Raw genomic sequence first — 26,624 nt, 5'->3', positions numbered from 1 at the left:
GGAGAACCTCTGCCTGTACTGTGCTAGTACCGAACACTTCCTGAGGGATTGTCCTATCCGTCCTCCCCGCCTGGAAAGACGTACGCTGACTCCGCACAAAGGTGAGACAGTCCTTGATGTCTACTCTGCTTCTCCACGTCTTACTGTGCCTGTGCGGATGTCTGCCTCTGCCTTCTCCTTCTCTACCGTGGCCTTCTTGGACTCTGGATCTGCAGGAAATTTTATTTTGGCCTCTCTCGTCAACAGGTTCAACATCCCAGTGACCAGTCTCGCCAGACCCCTTTACATCAATTGTGTAAACAATGAAAGATTGGACTGTACCATACGCTTCCGCACGGAGCCCCTTCTAATGAGCATCGGATCTCATCACGAGAGGATTGAACTTTTGGTCCTCCCCAATTGCACCTCGGAAATTCTCCTTGGACTTCCCTGGCTTCAACTTCATTCCCCAACCCTGGATTGGTCCACTGGGGAGATCAAGAGTTGGGGGCCCTCTTGTTCCAAGGACTGTCTAAGACCGGTTCCCAGTAACCCTTGCCGTGACTCTGTGGTTCCCTCAGTAACCGGTCTCCCTAAGGCCTATATGGACTTCGCGGATGTTTTCTGCAAAAAACAAGCTGAGACTCTACCTCCTCACAGGCCTTATGATTGCCCTATCGACCTCCTCCCGGGTACTACTCCACCCCGGGGCAGAATTTATCCTCTCTCTGCCCCAGAGACTCTTGCCATGTCTGAGTATGTCCAGGAAAATTTAAAAAAGGGCTTTATCCGTAAATCCTCCTCTCCTGCCGGAGCTGGATTTTTCTTTGTGTCCAAAAAAGATGGCTCCCTACGTCCTTGCATTGACTACCGCGGTCTTAATAAAATCACGGTTAAGAACCGCTACCCCCTACCCCTCATCTCTGAACTCTTTGATCGCCTCCAAGGTGCCCACATCTTTACTAAATTGGACTTAAGAGGCGCCTATAACCTCATCCGCATCAGAGAGGGGGATGAGTGGAAAACGGCGTTTAACACCAGAGATGGACACTTTGAGTATCTGGTCATGCCCTTTGGCCTGTGCAACGCCCCTGCTGTCTTCCAAGACTTTGTCAATGAAATTTTTCGTGATCTGCTATACTCCTGTGTTGTTGTATATCTGGACGATATCCTAATTTTCTCTGCCAATCTAGAAGAACACCGCCAGCATGTCCGTATGGTTCTTCAGAGACTTCGTGACAATCAACTCTATGCCAAAATTGAGAAATGTCTGTTTGAATGCCAATCTCTTCCTTTTCTAGGATATTTGGTCTCTGGCCAGGGACTACAAATGGATCCAGACAAACTCTCTGCCGTCTTAGATTGGCTACGCCCCTCCGGACTCCGTGCTATCCAACGCTTTTTGGGGTTCGCCAATTATTACAGGCAATTTATTCCACATTTTTCTACCGTTGTGGCCCCTATCGTGGCTTTAACCAAAAAAAATGCCGATCCCAAGTCGTGGCCTCCTCAAGCGGAAGACGCCTTTAAACGACTCAAGTCTGCCTTTTCTTCGGCTCCCGTGCTCTCCAGACCTGACCCTTCCAAACCCTTCCTATTGGAGGTTGATGCCTCCTCAGTGGGAGCTGGAGCTGTTCTTTTACAAAAAAATTCTTCCGGGCATGCTGTCACTTGTGGTTTTTTTTCTAGGACCTTCTCTCCGGCGGAGAGGAACTACTCCATCGGGGATCGAGAGCTTCTAGCCATTAAATTAGCACTTGAGGAATGGAGGCATCTGCTGGAGGGATCAAGATTTCCAGTTATTATTTACACCGACCACAAGAACCTCTCCTACCTCCAGTCTGCCCAACGGCTGAATCCTCGCCAGGCCCGGTGGTCTCTGTTCTTTGCCCGATTTAATTTTGAGATTCACTTTCGTCCTGCCGATAAGAACATTAGGGCCGATGCTCTCTCTCGTTCCTCGGATGCCTCAGAAGTTGAACTCTCTCCGCAATACATCATTCCACCTGACTGCCTGATCTCCACTTCTCCAGCCTCCATCAGGCAAACTCCTCCAGGAAAGACCTTTGTTTCTCCACGCCAACGCCTCGGAATCCTCAAATGGGGTCACTCCTCCCATCTCGCTGGTCATGTGGGCATCAAGAAATCTGTGCAACTCATCTCCCGCTTCTATTGGTGGCCGACTCTGGAGACGGATGTTGTGGACTTTGTGCGAGCCTGCACTATCTGTGCCCGGGATAAGACTCCTCGCCAGAAGCCCGCTGGTTTTCTTCATCCCCTGCCTGTCCCCGAACAGCCTTGGTCTCTGATTGGTATGGATTTTATTACTGATTTACCCCCTTCCCGTGGCAACACTGTTATTTGGGTGGTCGTTGATCGATTCTCCAAAATGGCACATTTCATCCCTCTTCCTGGTCTTCCTTCAGCGCCTCAGTTGGCTAAACAATTTTTTGTACACATTTTTCGTCTTCACGGATTGCCTACGCAGATCGTCTCGGATAGAGGCGTCCAATTCGTGTCTAAATTCTGGAGGGCTCTCTGTAAACAACTCAAGATTAAATTAAATTTTTCTTCTGCATATCATCCCCAGTCCAATGGACAAGTAGAAAGAATTAACCAAGTCTTGGGTGATTATTTGCGACATTTTGTTTCCTCCCGCCAGGATGACTGGGCAGATCTCCTTCCATGGGCCGAATTCTCGTATAACTTCAGAGTCTCTGAATCTTCCTCCAAATCCCCATTTTTCGTGGTGTACGGCCGTCACCCTCTTCCCCCCCTCCCTACCCCCTTGCCCTCTGGTCTGCCCGCTGTGGATGAAATTTCTCGTGACCTTTCCATTATATGGAGAGAGACCCAAAATTCTCTCCTACAGGCTTCTTCACGCATGAAGAGGTTCGCGGATAAGAAAAGAAGAGCTCCTCCCGTTTTTTCCCCTGGAGACAAGGTATGGCTCTCCGCTAAATATGTCCGCTTCCGTGTCCCTAGCTACAAGTTGGGACCACGCTATCTTGGTCCTTTCAAAATTTTGTGTCAAATTAATCCTGTCTCTTACAAACTTCTTCTTCCTCCTTCTCTTCGTATCCCTAATGCCTTTCACGTCTCTCTTCTTAAACCACTCATCCTCAACCGTTTTTCTCCCAAATCTGTTCCTCCCACTCCTGTTTCCGGCTCCTCGGACATCTTCTCTGTCAAAGAGATCTTAGCCTCTAAAAAGGTCAGAGGGAAAACTTTTTTTCTAGTGGACTGGGAGGGTTGTGGTCCTGAAGAGAGATCCTGGGAACCTGAGGACAACATCCTAGATAAAAGTCTGCTCCTCAGGTTCTCAGGCCCTAAAAAGAGGGGGAGACCCAAGGGGGGGGGTACTGTTACGCCGAGCGCTCCGGGTCCCCGCTCCTCCCCGGAGCGCTCGCTACACTCTCTCCGCTGCAGCGCTCCGGTCAGATCCACTGACCCGGGGCGCTGCGATTCTGCTTCCAGCCGGGATGCGATTCGCGATGCGGGTAGCGCCCGCTCGCGATGCGCACCCCGGCTCCCGTACCTGACTCGCTCTCCCTCGGTCCTGTCCCGGCGCGCGCGGCCCCGCTCCCTAGGGCGCGCGCGCGCCGGGTCTTTGCGATTTAAAGGGCCACTGCGCCGCTGATTGGCGCAGTGATTCCAATTAGTGTCTTCACCTGTGCACTTCCCTATATCACCTCACTTCCCCTGCACTTCCCTGCCGGATCTTGTTGCCATTGTGCCAGTGAAAGCGTTCCTTGTATGTTCCTAGCCTGTGTTCCAGACCTCCTGCCGTTGCCCCTGACTACGATCCTTGCTGCCTGCCCCGACCTTCTGCTACGTCCGACCTTGCTTCTGTCTACTCCCTTGTACCGCGCCTATCTTCAGCAGCCGGAGAGGTTGAGCCGTTGCTAGTGGATACGACCTGGTCACTACCGCCGCAGCAAGACCATCCCGCTTTGCGGCGGGCTCTGGTGAAAACCAGTAGTGACTTAGAACCGATCCACTAGCACGGTCCACGCCAATCCCTCTCTGGCACAGAGGATCCACTACCCGCCAGCCGGCATCGTGACACTTGTATATAGGAGCAGTATTATAGTAATTATATTCTTGTATATAGGAGCAGTATTATAGTAGTTATATTCTTGTATATAGGAGGCAGTATTATAGTAGTTATATTCTTGTATATAGGAGCAGTATTATAGTAGTTATATTCTTGTATATAGGAGGCAGTATTATAGTAGTTATATTCTTGTATATAGGAGCAGTATTATAGTAGTTATATTCTTGTATATAGGAGCAGTATTATAGTAGTTATATTCTTGTATATAGGAGCAGTGTTATAGTAATTATATAAACCATCGAGGAGGAGAAGGTAGAAAGACCGCACTCACCCACTGTACTTGCTGGTAGATTGCAGATTTATTCAAAATGCAGAAAACAATTCCATATGGTGGAGGACGTGGAGGGGAAAAAAAGCCAAACGGACTAGTTTCGCGCCAGCCGGCGCTTTCTCTGACTGGGCTACATCAGCTGGCAGGAAGAGGAGGGAATTTCAAACGCCAGAACTGATGACGTGGGAATATGCAAAAAAATAAAAGAAAATGAACACCTGGGCATATATTCAAAATAATTATCAAAGAGTGAAAAAAACGAAAAAAAAGGGGGGAGAAAAAAACGAGGACAAGAAAAACAGGGGCATGCTGGAAGGAAAAATAATGCGAATTCACAAAAAAACGCTGAGATCTTGCCGGTCATTCAGTCCCATTCCTTCTAATGCCTTACTGCGCATGATCCAGCGCTCTTCGCAACGAAGTAAGGTCCTGTGTCGGTCTATTCCAGGTGAGTTTATTTTAACCCTTTCGATGCCAAAAAATCGCATGGTGTCTGCTTCTCCTTGATGGGCTGATCTCATGTACTCGATTAATCTAGCACAACCGTGCCCCGTGTGGATGGATCTGAGGTGTTCACGGAATCGTATCCTTAAGGGTCTAATAGTAGACCCTATATAGAAACACATGCATGGGCAGACGATAGCATAAACGACATAGTCCGTACGGCAGCACATAAAATCTCTTATTCTGACATCTGTGCTTCCTAAAGTAAAGAATTTTCCTGGCAGGAGATACTTGCAATGAGGGCAGTTGCCACATTTGTGGTTGCCCAGGGGAACGGTGGAGGATAACCAGTCTTTTTCTTTCCGAGCTGTGGGTAAAGCACTGCGTACTAACAGATTGTTAATACTTTTACTTTTTCGAAAGGAGACAAGAGGTTTTTTGACTGCCGCATCCTTAAAAACCTTCAGGAAAAACTACCGGCCCTTTAGAAGAAGAACAAGGAGAGGAGGAGGAGGACGAAACCGCAACTACCCGGGCAGCCAGAAAGCGCAAGCAAGTGAAGTGGTTTCCCCAGAATTAGAAACCTATTCAGTTATAAATTTAACTCAGGAAAATTTGGATGAAGCAACTTTGAGCGCTTTGACAAAAGGACTAAACTTCTGCATCCCATCTGATTTCGATCCAGTTGAATTTGAAATTGATCTTTACAAAAACATAAGAAAAATGAACCTTTTTCGCTTTTTTAAGAAAGACCCTACTCTCGTCCAGCCGACAAATAAAAAAAACACCCCAACAATAGTAAAAGAAAAAATTGGAAAATTGGGATTTTTTGCAAAAAATAATCCTATGGATATAGACTGGGAAGGAGTGGCTTTATTAATGAGCTTAACAGAAGAGGATGAGGGTGAACCACATGAAGAATCTACAAAATCATTTTTTTCAGGAGGTGTAAAATCAGTTTTCAATCCACCTATTCAATATGGCAGTAGCCTTGATATTTTTTCAAAACAAGTTCTAAAACAAATGAGAGCATTAATATACCCAAAATCAATTCCTAATCTACCTGCAGAAGAAATACTAGCCCTCAAAAATCTCCAAAAAAGGGAAGATTTAGTGATTAAAAAGGCAGATAAAGGCCAGAACGTGGTCATCATGTCGAAAGACTATTACTTGTATGAAGCCCACAGACAATTACAAGATGCCGCAACATATACTCTGCTAAAGTCGGACCCTACGCCTAAAATCAGTAACAAAATTAAAAACCTTCTGAGAAAATATACCGAAAATGGCTTTCTTAAAAAACGTGATGCTGAAAAATTATTACCTATACATCCAATCAACCCTAAATGGTATTTTCTTCCTAAAACACATAAAAATCTTGAGAAACCCCCGGGCAGGCCCATTGTGGCCGGAATAGGAGGTATCACGGAACCATTGTCTCAATATATAGAGTGGTTGTTACACCCTCTTTTAGTAGACATCCCTTCATATGTCAAGGATACGGACGACTTGTTGTTGTCATTGGAAACACTCAACTGGCAAGATTCCTATAAATTGACATCAATCGATGTGGAAAGCTTATATACACGAATTCCTCAGGATACCGGTGTTCTAGCTGTCCAAGAATTTCTGGAAAACGCCGGAAAAGAGAATATTTTCGTATCCTTTGTCTGTGAAGCTCTAACCCTCATTCTCCAGAATAATTGTTTTGTTTTTCAAGATCAATGGTATGCCCAATGCACGGGCACGGCCATGGGGACACCCGTGGCATGTTCTTTCGCCATAATTTTTTTAGCCATTTTCGAAAAATTCTACATACTCAACAATACAAACCCCTTTCTCTCCAACATAATAAAATATTACCGTTATGTGGACGATATTCTGATCGTTTGGGACAGTACTCCTGATAGATTTGACGATTTCGTAAATCACATAAGTAATAATAAAATGAACATGAGATTCACTAAAAAATTCAGCGAATCCTCTATGGAATTTTTGGACGTTATGCTCACAGTGGAAAATGGGCATTTTTTCACACTAGGCTATCGAAAACCCACTGCCTCCAGTAACTTGTTACATTATGACAGTTTTCATCCCGTACATACTAAACAAGCCCTCCCGTACAGCCAGTTTTTGAGATTACGTAAAATTAATAAAAGAGACGAAGATTTTTTGGCACAAGCTAAGGATCTATATAGTAGATTTTTAAAAAGAGGTTACCCCCCTCACGAACTTGATAAAGCTCTGAAAAAAGCCACCGCTATCCCCAGACTGGACCTAGTGAAAAAAACATATAAAAAAAAGAAAAAATCTGCGACCACTTCTGATCGCCCACGTTTCGTTTTTTCTTTCAAGTATAATGTACTAGCTGAAACCATCAAGCAAGTAATAAAAAATAACTGGTTTCTTATCGAAAATGATCCGGTTTTTAAGGATGCGGCAGTCAAAAAACCTCTTGTCTCCTTTCGAAAAAGTAAAAGTATTAACAATCTGTTAGTACGCAGCGCTTTACCCACAGCTCGGAAAGAAAAAGACTGGTTATCCTCCACCGTTCCCCTGGGCAACCACAAATGTGGCAACTGCCCTCATTGCAAGTATCTCCTGCCAGGAAAATTCTTTACTTTAGGAAGCACAGATGTCAGAATAAGAGATTTTATGTGCTGCCGTACGGACTATGTCGTTTATGCTATCGTCTGCCCATGCATGTGTTTCTATATAGGGTCTACTATTAGACCCTTAAGGATACGATTCCGTGAACACCTCAGATCCATCCACACGGGGCACGGTTGTGCTAGATTAATCGAGCACATGAGATCAGCCCATCAAGGAGAAGCAGACACCATGCGATTTTTTGGCATCGAAAGGGTTAAAATAAACTCACCTGGAATAGACCGACACAGGACCTTACTTCGTTGCGAAGAGCGCTGGATCATGCGCAGTAAGGCATTAGAAGGAATGGGACTGAATGACCGGCAAGATCTCAGCGTTTTTTTGTGAATTCGCATTATTTTTCCTTCCAGCATGCCCCTGTTTTTCTTGTCCTCGTTTTTTTCTCCCCCCTTTTTTTTCGTTTTTTTCACTCTTTGATAATTATTTTGAATATATGCCCAGGTGTTCATTTTCTTTTATTTTTTTGCATATTCCCACGTCATCAGTTCTGGCGTTTGAAATTCCCTCCTCTTCCTGCCAGCTGATGTAGCCCAGTCAGAGAAAGCGCCGGCTGGCGCGAAACTAGTCCGTTTGGCTTTTTTTCCCCTCCACGTCCTCCACCATATGGAATTGTTTTCTGCATTTTGAATAAATCTGCAATCTACCAGCAAGTACAGTGGGTGAGTGCGGTCTTTCTACCTTCTCCTCCTCGATGGTTTATGTTATCTGACATTACACCTGCACCCCCAGGTACGGCAGTACCTCAAATCATCCGGATAGCCCTTTATGCATTGCCTCAGGATTTCATTATTGTACAGGGATATATACTCTTTGGTGCCACTTTTTTCCCTTCTCTCTTTGGACATTTATAGTAATTATATTCTTGTATATAGGAGCAGTATTATAGTAGTTATATTCTTGTATATAGGAGGCAGTATTATAGTAGTTATATTCTTGTATATAGGAGCAGTATTATAGTAGTTATATTCTTGTATATAGGAGCAGTATTATAGTGGTTATATTCCTATGTATAGGGGGCAGTATTATATATTATATTTTTTTTATATTGTTGTTCATCTAGGTATCACTTTATGATCAGTCTCCCTAATGTCTGGATGATTATGAGGGGCACATTCTCCGTGGCTCAGCCTTGTCCTGGCACACTTTGTGTAGACATCTGTGTTATAAGTGACACATGTGATGCTGATCCCCGTCCCAGTAATAATGAATAGCACCTATTACCATACCGAACATTGTTTCCAGTAAATTATTATTATTTCATGACATACATTATGCTTCATTATAGGAGATAACGTAATGATTGAAGCGTTATACATGTGCAGTGGATGCGATGGCTCCGTCTCACGTGTTATAATTGTTATTTGTCTTTTTCTCATTTATGGCGGCCGAGATGCTGATTATGGAGGCCGGAAATAATGGCGAATTAAAATGTTATAATTCTGCGATGCGCTCATTACATGGGAAAGAGTCAATTACTAGACGAACACTCGGAATGTCTATTATTTATTATGTTCTGGATGCAAAGAATGGAGAATACGGTCCCAGCCAATTTGCGGGACATTCGCACCGGAGACCATCAATTCATTACAATCGCTGAAACATCAGAATAAAACTTATTAAAAAAAATCTAAACAGATTATGATCTTAGGAAATAAAGCTTATTCGTTATATAATGAAAAAAAATAAAATAAATAAAAATAAAAGAACCGAAAAAAGAAAAAAAAAAGAAACTCTAGCCTATTTTTGGTAGCCATAGTGGGAAAGTTACACAATTTGCGTAACTCCCACAGACCTTAATGGGAGTTGCTCAAAAAGCATAGCCCCGTGGATCCCCAAGATTGTTGCAAAACTACAACTCCCAGCATGCACGAACAGCCTTAGCCTAGTGTTTCTCAACCAGAGTGACTCAAGTTGTTGCAAAACTACAACTCCCAGCGTGCCCGGACAGCCTTTGGCTGTCCGGGCATGCTGGGAGTTGTAGTTTTGCAACAGCTGAAGTCGCGCTCGTAAGAAAACACTTACTATAGCGCCCCCATGTTGTAGTTTTGCAACCGTTGAAAGCACAATCATTAGAAAACACTATTTTAATGCTGTCTGAGCATGATGGGAGTTGTAGCTTTGCAACAGCTGGAGCCTAAACACTGCACTAAATAGTTCTATAAAAAAAAAAAATATTACATTATTAAATTATATTTTTCTTATTATTTATAAATGTATTTCTTTTTATTAGTTTCATTATATTAATTATTTTCAGTTTGTTATATGTAAATATCTCTATATATACAGTCATGGCCATAAATGTTGGCCCCCCTGAAAATTAAGTGTTTCTCACAGGAAAGGATTGCAGTAACACATGTTTTGCTATACACATGTTTATTCCCTTTGTGTGTTTTGGAAAGGAAATAAAAAAGCTAATTGGACATAATGTCACCAAATTCCGAAAATGGGCTGGACAAAATTATTGGCCCCCTTTCAAAATTGTGGAAAAATAAGATTGTTTCCAGCATGTTATGTTCCTTTATACTCACCTGGGGCAAGGAACAGGTGTGGGCAATATATAAATCACATCTGAAAGCAGATAAAAATGAGAGAAGTTCACTTAGTCTTTGCATTGTGTGTCTGTGTGTGCCACACTAAGCATGGACAACAGAAAGAGGAGAAGAGAACTGTCTGAGGACTTGAGAACCAAAATTGTGGAAAAATATCAATAATCTCAAGGTTACAAGTCCATCTCCAGAGATCTAGATTTGCCTTTGTCCACAGTGCGCAACATTATCTAGAAGTTTACAACCCATGGCACTGTAGATAATCTCCCTGGCGTGGACGGAAGAGAAAAATTGCTGAAAGGTGTCAACACAGGATAGTCCGGATGGTGGATAAGCAGCCCCAAACAAGTTCCAAAGATATTCAAGCTGTCCTGTAGGCTCAGGGAGCATCAGTGTCAGCGCGAACTATCCGTCGACATTTAAATGAAATGAAACGCTATGGAGGAGACCCAGGAGGACCCCACTATGGAGGAGACCCAGGAGGACCCCACTATGGAGGAGACCCAGGAGGACCCAACTATGGAGGAGACTCAGGAGGACCCCACTATGGAGGAGACCCAGGAGGACCCCACTATGGAGGAGACCCAGGAGGACCCCACTATGGAGGAGACCCAGGAGGATCCCACTATGGAGGAGACCCAGGGGGACCCCACTATGGAGGAGACCCAGGGGGACCCCACTATGGAGGAGACCCAGGAGGACCCCACTATGGAGGAGACCCAGGAGGACCCCACTATGGAGTAGACACAGGAGGACCCCACTATGGAGGAGAGCCAGGAGGACCCCACTATGGAGGAGACCCAGGAGGACCCCACTATGGAGGAGACCCAGGAGGACCCCGCTGCTGACACAGGGACATAAAAAAGCAAGACTACAATTTGCCAAAATGAACTATTATTTTCAATTTTGTTATATGCAAATATTTCTATATTGCCTCTACGATGCCAACATATTTCCGCTTTGTCTTGTGCGACATTTATCATTAGTTTTTTTGCAGCCCCCCTGCTATAATTTATTTTTCTCATTTTATTATTTTTTATTATTATTTTCAGTTTGTCACATGTAAATTTCCATATCAATTGCATCTGAATTGTTTCCGTGATGCCAACATATTTCCGCTTCTGCAACATTTATCATTTGTATTTTTTGGCGTTCCTCCCCACTTCCCTGTAGATATTTATTAATATTAAAGTGTTCTCAAGTTTTTTTTTTTTTTTTACTATTATTTTATTATTACCATTATTATTATTATTTAGTGCTATATTTTTGTATTATTATTTTCAGTATGTTACATGTAAATATTTTGATATCGATTACATTGTAATTGTTTTTTTTCGCTTGTGCGACATTTTATCATTTGTCTTTTTTGTGCTCCCCCTCATCTTCCCTGTAGATATTTGTTAATATTAAGATGTCCTCACACGGCGCGCAGACACAGAACAGGATGATATGACCGTAGGCGTTTATTGGAACCTTCTGCAAAATTAAAAATGTCCTCTCCAATTGTCCCCCTGATGACTCCCCTATTGAAGGTAAAGGCTCCAATCTGTCACCTCTGGCCAATACTTCCAAAAATATGGCCAATTGTGCTGGAGGGGACATCCCATAATGCACACACAGCTGCTGAGCCGTCCTAGCTTTGCTGTCTCTATGCAAATAATTCCGCAAGAGCGGCTTCCACATCTGGGCTCAACACGCCAACTCACCGCATAATACCGAAATATAGAAATACACAGCTATATATTCAGTATTCCTTCCTTCTGTATGATTTATAAATATCTACAAAATGAATATATATATATATATATATATATATATATATATATATATATATATATACAGTGATCCATCAACCTACAATGGCCTCAACATACAATAGTTTCAACATACAATGGTCTTTTCTGGACGACTGTAACTTGAAACCAGACTCAACATACAATGTACAGACAGTTCAGATCTGTGAAACATGTCAATGGCTGGAAGAACCGACCAATCAGAATGGACATTCACTGGTAAAACCCCTGTATTACTGAAGTGCATGCACTGACTGGTGTCTGGTAGCACCCCCTACAGTACAGGGAGGTATTACATGTTCTGTACTCTTTACCTGTATTACTGAAGTGTATGCACTGACTGGTGTCTGGTAGCGCCCCCTACAGTACAGGGAGGTATAACATGTTCTGTACTCTTTACCTGTATTACTGAAGTGTATGCACTGACTGGTGTCTGGTAGTGCCCCAACAGTACAGGGAGGTATTACTTGTTCTGTACTCTTTTCCTGTATTACTGAAGTGTACTGGTGACAGGTAGCGCCCCCTACAGTACAGGGAGGTATTACATGTTCTGTACTCCTCTTTACCTGTATTACTGAAGTGTATGCAGTGACTGGTGTCTGGTAGCACCCCCTACAGTACAGGGAGGTATTACATGTTCTGTACTCTATACCTTTATTACTGAAGTGTATGCACTGACTGGTGTCTGGTAGCGCCTCCTACAGTACAGGGAGGTATTACATGTTCTGTACTCTATACCTTTATTACTGAAGTGTATGCACTGACTGGTGTCTGGTAGCGCCTCCTACAGTACAGGGAGGTATTACATGTTCTGTACTCTTTACCTGTATTACTGAAGTGTATGCAGTGACTGGTGTCTGGTAGCGCCCCCTACAGTACAGAGAGGTATTACATGTTCTGTACTCTTTACCTGTATTACTGAAGTGTATGCACTGACTGGTGTCTGGTAGTGCCCCCTACAGTACAGGGAGGTATTACATGTTCTGTACTCTATACCTTTATTACTGAAGTGTATGCACTGACTGGTGTATGGTAGCGCCTCCTACAGTACAGGGAGGTATTACATGTTCTGTACTCTTTACCTGTATTACTGAAGTGTATGCAGTGACTGGTGTCAGGTAGCGCCCCCAACAGTACAGGGAGGTATTACATGTTCTGTACTCTTTACCTGTATTACTGAAGTGCATGCACTGACTGGTGTCTGGTAGCGCCCCCTACAGTACAGGGAGGTATTAAATGCTCTGTACACTTTACCTGTACCAGGGTTACCTGCTCCTTTGGACACCAGGTGAGGGTGACTCCATGTTACTTTTTTAGGACATTGTGTACTGTACAGGAGCCTGAAGAAGCTCCTGTCCTCTACATAGACCAGTGTTTCCCAAGCAGGGTGCCCCAAGCTGTTGCAAAACTACAACTCCCAGCATGCCCGGACAGCCTTTGGCTGTCCGGGCATGCTGGGAGTTGTAGTTTTGCAACAGCTGGAGGCTCCCTGCTTGGGAAACACTGAAATAGACAGTGATTTACAGCTCCCAGCAGATGTTTATTACTTTTATATGTAAGGATTTGCTTTATCTATATTAGTTATCTACTTAATTTTCTTTAATCCTCACTTTTTCTTATCTTTGGATGATATTTTGGTGGCTTCAGAACCAATTACCAGGTTTCCATAGAGTTCTGGTTTCAAAATACAATGGCCGTCCTGGAACCAATTAATATTGTAACTTGAGGAATCACTGTACATATATAGTGTAAATCTAAAAAGTCTCTACACCCTTATAAAAAGTCTCTACATCCTTATAAAAAGTCTCTACACCCCTTATAAAAAGTCTCTACACCCTTATAAAAAGTCTCTACACCCTTATAAAAAGTCTCTACACCCTTGAAAAAACTGTTAGGCTGCATTCACATCACGTTTTCAGCCTACGGCTGCCGGGTCCGGCTGGGGAGTGTGAAAACCGAGCGCTCTCTTACCCCAGCCGGACCGGCGCCGAAACCCATTCACTTCAATGAGCCGACCGGAATCCTACAGTGACGGTACACAATGGTTTTAGATCCAGTAACAAAACCAGATACAGGCAAAAATGAGCCGACCCAAGTCACTGTTTGACTTCGGTCTGTTCATTAAAGTGAAAGGGGTTTCGGTGCTGGTCCGGCTGGGGTACAAGAGCGCCCGATTTTCTCATCCCCCAGACGGTTCCGGCAGCCTTATCCCGAAGTCATTACACACCAGTCATCATATAAAGTGAAATACAGTTCAGCTGTTCTAGTAGGATTTTCCTGACATTTCCTTATTGTATCTCAGACCCCATGGTCCACAGAGATCTTCCAAAGCATCAGAGTAATCTCATTGTTGTAAGATATCAGTCAGAAGAAGGGAACAAAAGAATCTCCGAAGCATTAGATAAACCATGGGCCGCAGTAAAGACATCAGCATGTGGCGAAAGTATGGTGCAACAGAGACATTACCAAGAACTGGCAGTCCCTCCAAAACTGATGAAAAGAGGAGAAGGAAACTGGTCAGGGAGGCTACTGCAACATGAAAGGAACTGCAGAAACTTCTGGCAAGTACTGGTTGTATGCTACATGTGACAACAATCCTGTATTATTCATATGAATGGGCTGTGGGGTGGGGGAGGCAAGATGGAAGCCTCTTCCAAGTCCGGCTAAAGATTGCGGAAACAAACATCAAGTCCCCCCAAAGCACACGGGAAAATGTGTTAAGGTCTGAGGAATCCAAGGTTGTACTTTTTGGCCACGAATCCAAAAGGTATGTTTGGTGCCAAAACAACACAGCACATCACCCAAAAAACATCATCCCCATAGGAAGCATCATGGGGGCAGCATTATGCTTCAGGGCTGTTTTTCTTCAGCTGGAACCGGGGCCTTAGCCATTGTTTACCTGTCTGCCCCAGTTCTGAAACTACCAAAATCCTTTTGTGTTTGGGGTCTTAAAGGGGTACTCCTCTGCCCCAGCATTCGGAACATTTTGTTACAAACGCTAGGTGCGGGTGGAGGGGGTTGTGATGTCACAGCCACGCCCCTCATGGCATCACACCACACCCCCTCAATGCAAGGCCGCCACACCTCCTCCCATAGACTTGCATTGATGGACGTGGCATGATTTCATGAGGGGCGTGGGCGTGAGGTCGTGGGAGTGGATAGGGGACAAGATGTACAATGTACAAGATGTACAAGATGTGGTTGTACTTCCTGGTTGAGAAACTACCCAGTACTACAATTCCCAGAAAGTATTGCTTTCCCTCTGCTCTTCGTCACAGTCGTCCCATCCTGCCTTCCCCCTTCCAGCACCCCTGCCCGTTTCCAGCCCCATGTTGTTGCAGACACAAAAGACTATTACACAAACAGTGATTTTGCAGCACTGGCTGTATTCAATCCCTGTCTGCTCCTCTGCCTGTAGTATTGCTCAGCACAAGGCAGTATGCTGTGAAAAACTTTTACACCCACACATCTCATGTGTTTTGGGAGATTGTGATGGGAGATGCAGCTGTTTACAAGCACAGGCAAGGGAATACGGAAATATTTCACTAAGTAATTGCCAAGTGGATCCATTCATTATCCTCCTCCCCCACAGTCTGCTGGATGGCTCAGTCCTGAATGAGTTAATTGTTGGAGTCGGAACATTTTTCTCTCCTCTGTCTTGATACATTTAAATTTTCAGCGCAAATATTAAATCAATAATCAGGATTTGTTTCCATTTTTCTAAAGTTAATTATACTGGAGATAAATCAATAATTGTCATAATATATAACAAAGTAATCGCCTGCAATGACACAAAACGATAAAAATCCATAGAAATATATTGTTTTACATGAGGAGGAAATAAAGTATATAAAATAATAGTTATTACAATTTTGAACATAGGGGCAGTATTATAGTAGTTATATTCTTGTATATAGGGGCAGTATTATAGTAGTTATATTATTGTATATAGGAGGCAGTATTATAGTAGTTATATTCTTGTATATAGGAGCAGTATTATAGTAGTTATATTCTTGTATATAGGAGCAGTATTATAGTAGTTATATTATTGTATATAGGAGGCAGTATTATAGTAGTTATATTCTTGTATATAGGAGGCAGTATTATAGTAGTTATATTCTTGCATATAGGAGGCAGTATTATAGTAGTTATATTCTTGTATAAATATAGTAGTTATAGTCTTGTATATAGGAGCAGTATTATAGTAGTTATATTCTTGTATATAGGAGGCAGTATTATAGTAGTTATATCCTTGTATATAGGAGCAGTATTGTAGTAGTTATATTCTTGTATATAGGAGCAGTATTATAGTAGTTATATTCTTGTATATAGGGGGCAGTATTATAGTAGTTATATTCTTGTATATAGGAGCAGTATTATAGTAGTTATATTCTTGTATATAGGAGAAGTATTATAGTAGTTATATTCTTGTATATAGGATCAGTATTATAGTAGTTATATTCTTGTATATAGGAGGAAGTATTATAGTAGTTATATTCTTGTATATAGGAGCAGTATTATAGTAGTTACATTCTTGTATATAGGAGCAGTATTATAGTAGTTATATTCTTGTATATAGGAGCAGTATTATAGTAGTTATATTCTTGTATATAGGGGGCAGTATTATAGTAGTTATATTCTTGTATATAGGAACAGTATTATAGTAGTTATATTCTTGTATATAGGAGAAGTATTATAGTAGTTATATTCTTGTATATAGCATCAGTATTATAGTAGTTATATTCTTGTATATAGGAGGCAGTATTATAGTAGTTATATTCCTGTATATATGAGCTGTATTATAGTAGTTATATTCTTGTATATAGGAGCAGTATTATAGTAGTTATATTCTTGTATATAGGAGCAGTATTATAGTAGTTATATTCTTGTATATAGGAGCAGTATTATAGTAGTTATATTCTTGTATATAGGAGCAGTATTATAGTAGTTTTACTCTTGTATATAGGAGCAGTATTATAGTAGTTATATTCTTGTATATAGGAGAAGTATTATAGTAGTTATATTCTTGTATATATGGGGTAGTATTAAAGTAGATGTGAATTTCTTTCTATGGATTCATTATAGTAGTTATGTTCTTGCACATAGGATGAATATTTTACTATATATATTTTTGTATAGTATTATAGTAGTCATAGTGTTGTACGTGAAGAGCGGTATTACTGTAATACAGTCATGTCCTTAAGGGGGCAGTACAGTAAATTACATGCAGTTGATATTACTACCTGGCACATCTGCACCACCTGTATACACACAGCAATGGTGCAAAAACAAATTGGGCACCAAAGATTCTGTACAAATATTATAATATGGCTTAGGAATCAGGAAATGACTAACAATTCCTAATTAATTGACTATGTTTGGGCAATTAAATTCAATGTAGCCGATGAAAGGAATTTTTTCGTAATCCAATTTTGACAGGTTGCAGAATAGTAATGTGGACCTATCCTATCTCTGTACTATAAATCCCGTAAAGCAGCAGAATTGATACATTTTAGGTTTATACATGTACATAGTGACTGATACGGTATCTGTAGCTGCAGGTGTCGGGGTCTCGATGGTAATTTTGAAGGAAGATTCTGGGTTGAATCTTGTGTCATCTCCTTGTAACCTTGGAGCAAACACTTTATCTCCTGACGTGTCGAGAATCAGATAGACTGGAGGCTTGACTAACCAAGAGAACAATACTGAGAAAATGGTGTCACTGCATTGCTACGTAACTAATATATATGGTATGTACAGGGGATCTGGGCTCGTACATCAGGGACATGGTAGTAAATTCAAGAAAATAACACAGTAGGAGGTGGAGCGAGAGAGGTAAGATCCGTCTATGGCTATGAAAGATACTGCGCCAAAGTGACTTCATGGCTGGAGTAAAGGGAAGGCTAAAAGGCAATGCACAAAAGCGTCCAAAATCTCAGGTCTGCACCTATTATGTACAATAGGTGCATAGTATTATTTTGGCACTGCATGATTATTTTTTTGGCACAGGTTGGTACTATTTATGTGCATTGTCCAGAACTTTAATTTGGGCAGTGCAGAATGTTGATATCTGAGCAATATATACCTGTTTATGTATTTCTCCTTACTTGTCACCTATGAGATTCAGCATCGGAGAGGTTAAATGCTGCAGGACCTTATATAGATCAGCAGTTTGATAGAGAGAGCTGCTGCAGGAAATTATACAGATCAGCAGCAATATAGAGAGAGCTGCTGCAGGACATTAGACAGATCAGGAACTGGATAAAGAGAATGGCTGAAGGACAATACACAGATCGACAGATTTATAAAGAGAGCTGCTGCAGAACATTATACAGATGACATGCTTGATATAGAGAGAGATGCTGCAGGACATTATACAGATCAGGGACTGGGTAAAGAGAATGGCTGAAGGACAATACACAGATCGACCGCTTTATAGAGAGAGCTGCTGCAGAACAGAACACAGAAAAGATGCTTGATAAAAAGAGCTGCTGCAGGACATTACACATATCGGCAGCTTGATATAGAGAGCTGCTGCCAGACATTATATAGAAGGGCAACTGGGTAGAGAAAGCTTCTGCAGGACATTATACAGAGGAACAGTTTGATATAGAGAGCTGTAGCCGGACATTTCATACAGAAGAGGCTTGATAAAGAGCACAGCTGCAGGACATTATACAGATGAGGAGCTTGATAGAAAAAGCTGCTGCAGAACATTATACAGATGAGGTGTTTTATATAGAGAGAGATGCTGCAGGACATTATACAGATCAGGGACTGGATAAAGAGAATAGCTGAAGGACAATACACAGTTCGACCGCTTTATAGAGAGAGCTGCTGCAGAACATAACAGAATAGATGCTTGATAAAAAGAGCTGCTGCAGGACATTACACATATCAGCAGCTTGATATAGAGAGCTGCTGCCAGACATTATATAGAAGAGCAACTGGGTAGAGAAAGCTTCTGCAGGACATTATACAGAGGAACAGTTTGATATAGAGAGCTGTAGCAGGACATTTCATACAGAAGAGGCTAGATAAAGAGCACAACTGCAGGACATTACACAGATGAGGTGCTTGATAGAAAGAGCTGCTGCAGGACATTATACAGATGAGGTGCTTGATATAGAGAAAGCTGTTGCAGGACATTATACAGAAAAGAAGCTTGATAGAAAGAGCTGCTGCAGGACATTATACAGATGAGGTGCTTGATATAGAGAGAGCTGCTGCACAACATTATACTGATGAGGTGCTTGATATAGAGAGAGCTGCTGCAGGACATTAAACAGAATAGAAGCTTGATAGAGAGAGCTGCTGCAGGGCATTATACAGACGAGGTGCTTGATATAGAGAGAGCTGCTGCTGCTGCAGGACATTATACAGATGAAGTGCTTGATATAGAGAGAGCTGCTGCAGGACATTATACAGATGAGGTGCTTGATATAGAGAGAGCTGCTGCAGGACATTACACAGAAAAGAAGCTTGATAGAGAGAGCTGCTGCAGGGCATTATACAGATGAGGTGCATGATATAGAGAGAGCTGCTGCTGCAGGACATTATACACATGAGGTGCCTGATAGAGAGCTTCTGCAGGACACTACAGCGAAAAGAAGCTTGATAGAGAGAGCTGCTGCAGGGCATTATACAGATGAGGTGCTTGATATAGAGAGAGCTGCTGCAGGGCACCATACCGAAAAGAAGCTTGATAGAGAGAGCTGCTGAAGGACATTATACAGAGAGAGCTGCTGCAGGACATTATACAGAGAATAAGCTTCATATGAGAGAGCTGCTGCAGGACATTATACAGATGAGGGACTGGATAAAGAGAATAGCTGAAGGACAATACACAGATCGACAGCTTTATAGAGAGAGCTGCTGCAGAACAGAACACAGAGAAGAAGCTTCAAAGAGAGAGCTGCTGCAGGAAGTATACAGAGGAGCAGCTTGATATAATGAGTGTCTGCAGAACATTACACAGAGGAGCAGTTATACTATACAGTGGGTGCAGAACATTACACTGAGGAGCAGTTATACTATACAGTGGCTGTAGAGACCGCCCGAGGGGCCCTGTGTCTGGATGGCGCCTCAGTGACAGCGCCTGTGAGTAGGTGACAAGAGACTACAAGCTGTGGCTGTCACATACTGACCCTCTCCTGTGCAGCCGCTATGTGATCTCACTGCCTATAACACAGACACTGGATGAATTCTTTATTCCCCTGGTAGAGACTGACAGATCTGCAGTGTCAGGTCTTCGCCTCAACACACATTTTTAGAAGGTCAACTCTTTGATGTTTCCCAGTAAAAAATCCTTTTATACTTTCAATCTGAAATAGCTCAGATCGCCTCACACCCCGCAGGACACGTGTATGAGGGGTACACACCACGTCCTCAGGGGGTCCGCCGACTGGGCTTTAAATAGGCGGCAGAGGGTTTAACGATAGCCCTCGAGATAGAGGTCACTGCTACAAAGTATCTAAATTCCAGATAAGACAGTTTTCAGGTACTAACACAGTGTTTCCAAACCAGGGTGCCTCCAGCTGTTGCAAAACTAAAATTTCCAGCATGCATGGACAGCCTTTGGCCAGTGTTTCCCAACTAGGGTGCCTCCAGCTGTTGCAAAACTAAAACTCCCAGCATGCCTGAATAGCCTTTGGCCAGTGTTTTGCAACCAGGGTGCCTCCAGCTGTTGCAAAACTACAACTCTCAGCATGCCTGAACAGCCCTTTGCCAGTGTTTCCCAAACAGGGTGTCTCCAGCTGTTGAAAAGCTACAACTCCCAGCATGCCTGAACAGCCTTTGGCCAGTGTTTCCCAAAGAGGGTGCCTCCAGCTATTGCAAAACTATAACTCCCAGCATGCCTGGACAGCCTTTGGCCAGTGTTTCCCAACTAGGGTGCCTCCAGCTGTTGCAAAACTAAAACTCCCAGCATGCCTGGAAAGCCTTTGGCCAGTGTTTCCCAACTAGGGTGCCTCCAGCTGTTGCAAAACTACAACTCCCAGCATGCTTGGACAGCCTTTGGCCAGTGTTTCCCATTGGATGCCACCAGCTGTTGCAAAACTAAAAATTCCAGCATGCCTGAACAGCCTTTGGCCACTGTTTCCCAACCAGGGTGCCTCCAGCTGTTGCAAAACTACAACTCCCAGCATGCCTGAACAGCCCTTTGCTAGTGTTTCCCAAACAGGGTGTCTCCAGCTGTTGAAAAGCTACAACCCCCAGCATGCCCGGACAGCCGTTGGCTGTCCGGGCATGCTGGGGGTTGTAGTTTTGCAACAGCTGGAGGCTCCCTGGTTGGGAAACACTGTACTAACAAGTCATTTGGTGCATTGTATATACATAAAATGATATCAAGACAATTATAAATGAAGAGGAGGAATCCGGCCATAATAGGACGAGGACGGAAACAAAACCATCGTCCAAAGTAAACAGGATCATGGATGAACTTGTGACTGCGCAGCCGACACATGGAATATGAAATTTTAATTCGAAGCCTCATAATAAAATCATGGGCCGCGCTCAGCTCCGGATTCTCAGAATTTTGTGCTATTTTTGACAATCCAAGTTCACCATATGACCGAAATCTTCCATTGGCCTCGGATTCCTATAGATGACTTAAAGGAGCCGTCCACGAGCCGCCGCCTGTCACTCATCACCGCCGTGAACTTCGTTTATTTATGGCGTGTTTGCCGGAGCAGACTGTGTCAGAACAATCTCCGCCCGGGCCCAGACTTCTTGTAAAACTTACCATCTGTTCTGCCATTTTCTCTGCTCCTCACCGCGCCAAGAGTGCAGAGAAAAATGTCACAATAAAGCAGAACGCGCCGGCAGGAATCTGTACAGAAATCTCAAAATTTATTTCTGGATTTTAAAATTAAATTGTTATATATGTATATTTGCTGCAGCTAAAGAGAAATATCAGATCACAAATAAGGAGACAAGTGAGGAAAAAGCATCAATATTCCAAATCAGTGTAGAAATATACATATATATATATATATAGAGAGAGAGAGGGGGGGGGGGGCACAGCAGGAATCTAAAGTATATCTATCTATCCCATATATATCTATCAATCTATCTAATCTATCTATCCCATATTTATCTATCTCATATCTATCTATCTATCTATCTAACTATTTAAATATGCAGAATAGGATGCAGCACACCACAGATGCAATCAAAGGTGATGGTTTATTCCATTACGTGCAAAAGACAACATTTCGCCAGCCTCACACTGGCTTTTTCAAGTGTGAGCCAGTGTGAGGCTGGCGAAACGTTGTCTTTTGCACGTAATGGAATAAACCATCACCTTTGATTGCATCTGTGGTGTGCTGCATCCTATTCTGCATATTTGGATTAAGGAACCGGTGGACCCAGGCTCCAATTATGCGAGCACCCCGTATCTGTTTCCAGCGAATACTGCTTGATGTGCTGCTTATATTTGGATTTTTATCTATCTATCTATCTATCTATCTATCTATCTATCTATCTCATATCTATCTATCTCATACAGTATCTATCTATCTTATATCAATCTATCTATCTCATATCTATCTATCTATCTATCTCATATCTATCTCATATGTATCTATCTTTCTATCTATCTCATATCTATCTATCTATCTATCTCACATCTATCTATATATCTATCTATCTCATATCTATCTATCTATCTATCTCATATCTATCTATCTCATATCTATCTATCTTATATCTATTTCATATCTATCTATCTCACATCTATCTATATATCTATCTCATATCTATTTATCTCATATCTATCTATCTCATATCTATCTATCTATCTCATACAGTATCTATATATCTTATATCAATCTATCTATCTCATATCTATCTCATATGTATCTATCTATCTATCTCATATCTATCTATCTATCTCATATCTATCTATCTCAAATCTATCTATCTCACATCTATCTATATATCTATCTATCTCATATCTATCTATCTCATATCTATCTATCTTATATCTATTTCATATCTATCTATCTATCTATCTATCTCACATCTATCTATATATCTATCTATCTCATATCTATTTATCTCATATCTATCTATCTCATATCTATCTATCTATCTCATATCTATCTAATATCTCTATCTATCTCATATCTATCTAATATCTCTCTATCTATCTCATATCTATCTAATATCTTTCAATCTATCTCATATCTATCTTTCTATCTATCATCTGAAATATATCATTAATACTTCTATCTATGTGTCGTATATTTTTCATCTTGTTTCTTTCTATATGTTGGTGCCCATAGACGTCCTTCCTCTAATGATTTCCTCTCATTATTGGGGGCTGTGGGGCCCCCCCTGTCCTTGCTGGCGGAGGTCGGGATAATGGCCTTAAGCCTCCATTAATTGGGGCCAGATACGGATCAGGGTTTTTATAGTTATTTTAGGTGGTGCCTGTGATGACAGGATACAATGTAGCCGTCTAGAATTACTGTCAGTCTGAGATAACGAGTCGTCCTCATTGTTACAGACGCTTCAGCGCAGTGAACGCCTCCGATCTCCGAAGACGCCGCGTCCGTTTCCTGGGCCGATATACTGACCCATTTCTGGAGCGCACTTAGTTCTGCTGCTTCCCGTCTCCTACATTTCATGCGCATCTCCCATAATTGTCCCACTTTACAGGAAGCGTATAAACTGACGGATACACTTCGAGGCGATGATCCTTCTCCTGCACCTTAAAGGGGTCGTCCACCTTTTACAATCACTTTTTGTTGGTTCTCCCATCGCTAGGACTCTCTTGTAATCTGTGCATGAATCCTGAAGAAAGTGCTGAATTCCTGACAGCGCCCCCACAGGGCAAAATAAGCATTACACTTTTTATTTTTAAACTTTTTCTAACACTTTCTTTTAGCCCCTTTAGGGACCATTTATAAGGAATCATTTGATTACTTATATAGATCAATGTAATGCACATAGGCAACTACATTGCGGGGTGGCGATGTACCAAGGAATGCGCGCCAAAATCAGTTTTTTATTCAAATAGATAAGTGACCGACATCAGGCTGATCTCCACTGTCAGTCATTACTGGCGGGTGTCGGCTGCAGATAGCAGCTGACACCTGCCAGGTATGGCATGGGCCCAGCTTCCGAGCGCTTGCCATAATCCCTCACCTGAACCATGCCATAAATGCATGTCATGGGTAGAGAAGGGGTTAAACTCAATGGGCTCATCTGCCAACCTATCAGCAGGCAGTGGGCGGCGCTCATGATCCAGGCCGGCATCAGCATCATTCTTGTCACCTCTATGCTGCCCCCTTCTGACAGCAGCTGGTACCGCCTGAGCCTTCTTATTCAAATGACATCATGGCAGAGGCGCCCCCTGCTGCTATGGGTAAGAGAGGCAGTTTTCTGCAATGAACCACGATGGGGAGGGGGGGGGGGGGGGGCAGGGTATGTTGGGTGCGCCATTTTGAATTTTGCTCTATATGGACGAGGTAGGAAGGGTCCTCCTAGTTATTCAGTAGAGCAGTCTTTCCAAACCAGTGTGCCTCCAGCTGTTGCAAAACTACAACACCCAGCATGCCCGGACAGCCGTTGGAAACACTGGTCTGTAGGTTGTCAAGAAGAAGGGACAGAAGGAGCTAAGTAACACATGATGGCAGGATCTGACTACAAGGGATGGTTTGTAGTCTGTTACCATGGAGACACTTAGCTATGCATAGGAGCTATATACTCAGAGTAACAGGAGGAATTAATACATGATCTAAATATCTGCATTCGTAAATGAATGTAAAAATAAATAATAAAATAAATAATAATAAAAAATAAATAAAAAATTATATATTAAAGGGGTATTCCAGGCAAAAACTTTTTTATATATAGCAACTGGCTTCAGAAATGTAAACAGATTTGTAAATTACTTCTATTAAAATATCTTAATCCTTTCAGTACTTATGAGCTTCTGAAGTTATGGTTGTTCTTTTCTGTCTAAGTGCTCTCTGATGACACCTGTCTCGGGAACCACCCAGTTTAGAAGAGGTTTGCAATGGGGATTTGCTTCTAAACTGGGAGTTTCCCGAGACAGGTGTCATCAGAGAGCACTTAGACAGAAAAGAACAACCTTAACTTTAGAAGCTCATAAGTACTGAAAGGATTAATATTTTTTAATAGAAGTAATTTACAAACCTGTTTAACTTTCTGGAGCCAGTTGATATATATAAAAAAAAGTTTTTGCCTGGAATACCCCTTTAATGCTGGATGTTGTACTTTTGCAACAGCTGGAGGCACACCCATTAGTTCAGTCCAAGCAGAAGACCCGGTAAATACCTAGAGGGAATCTGACGCGGCGACAGGTCCCGTGCGATGATGAAATGGCCGCGTTCTCCCCGGTGCAGGTGAATGAGATGCCTTAAACACAGTCCGCGAGGCAGATTCAATTTCTTTGTCGCCGTGAGACATGTCAGCGCCGGGATGTAGTCGTTACATCGCTTTCCATAAAGATTGAGGACGGCGCCAGAGGGGAGCGCAGTAATAAACGTCTTGTTATCCTGACATCTATAGGAATTTCTGCGTCTATTGACACATTGTCAGTCGCGTCATGCTCCGCGAGAAAAACGAAAAATCAAAAAAATATAAATATATGTACAGGGAGAAAAACACAAAAACTCTCTGATCATAAAACCCTATATCCGCGCGCCCGCTCGTTACCTGACTTCACACCGGCCCGGAGTCACCGTTTGCATTTAGATTAAAAGTTGATGGAGGATTTTCGGTAGATACAAACATTGAGCTGCGATGCGGAATACCTTTAAAGCCTCGCTGCCCCAGCCCAGGGGAGGAATATTCGGATTTTATTTTTTTATTTTTACGTTTTTTTTCTTGCCACAATAAACGTATCCAAACTACCAACATTCCCCTTTTTCTGCTTTAATATATACATTGCAAATAACATAGGTTCATCCCATTTTTTAACCCCTAAATGACCCTCCTTGTCGTCTAAGGCCATGTCAGAATTTCCGTGCCGCGTTCCGCTGCAGCAGTAGAAGACGCAACACAACCGCCTACAAGTGTCTGGAAACATTTACAGTAACCTCACACAATCCAGCCATATACAGTGACCCCCCCGACCTACGATGGCCCCGACATACGATAATTTCAGCATACGATCACTCTCAGAGGCCATCGCATGGTGAAGGCAGCATCAACATACGATGCTTTTGTATGTCGGGGCCATCGCATAAACGGCTATCCTACAGCGCAGACTGCTTCAGCCACCACCGGATAGCCGTTTACGGTGCCCCGTGTGGTCCGCTGACGATCACTTACCTGTCCTCGGGGCTCCGGCGCGTCCTCTTCGGGATCCCCTGCATCGTCGGCGCTCTCCATCGTCGTCATCACGTCGCTGTGCACGCCGTCCTGTCATCCAATAGGAGCGGCGTGTGGGGCGGCGTGATGGCGGCGACGGAGAGCGAGGATGCCGGGGAAGCAGAGGCCTTGCCGGAGCGGGGGGGACATCCCGGGGACGCGGCGACAGCGATGGAAGGCGACATCCAGGGCAGCGGTGACGAGCGGTGACGGTCCGGAGCGGCGGGGACAGGTGAGTACAACTTCCTCTAACAGTGGTCTACAACCTGCGGACCTCCAGATGTTGCAAAACTACAACACCCAGCATGCCCGGACAGCCAACGGCTGTCCGGGCATGCTGGGTGTTGTAGTTTTGCAACATCTGGAGGTCCGCAGGTTGTAGACCACTGTCCTATACTTTACATTGCACGGATCCCTCAACATACGATGGTTTCAACAAACGATGGTCCATTTGGAACGGA

The 26,624-nt window shown here is 42.9% G+C and overlaps 1 protein-coding gene across 7 annotated transcripts in view; it reads right to left on the bottom strand.

Annotated features, from left to right (window-relative positions):
* The window catches only part of DAB1 (DAB adaptor protein 1), a 705,741-nt gene that overhangs the window by 165,952 nt on the left and 513,165 nt on the right, over positions 1–26,624 (bottom strand). The window contains exon 1 of one of the 7 annotated variants that reach the window (XM_056532965.1): positions 25,126–25,586. The exons of the other annotated variants lie outside the window; for them this stretch is intronic. The gene's annotated coding sequence lies outside the window, so the exon portion shown is untranslated. Of the gene's footprint in view, positions 1–25,125; positions 25,587–26,624 lie in introns of those variants that run through there. 7 annotated transcript variants of the gene reach the window in all.

The sequence above is a fragment of the Hyla sarda genome, chromosome 7 (genome assembly GCF_029499605.1).
Source record: "Hyla sarda isolate aHylSar1 chromosome 7, aHylSar1.hap1, whole genome shotgun sequence".
In the NCBI taxonomy this organism is placed as follows: domain Eukaryota; kingdom Metazoa; phylum Chordata; class Amphibia; order Anura; family Hylidae; genus Hyla; species Hyla sarda.
This window is presented reverse-complemented; position numbering and strand designations above follow the sequence as displayed.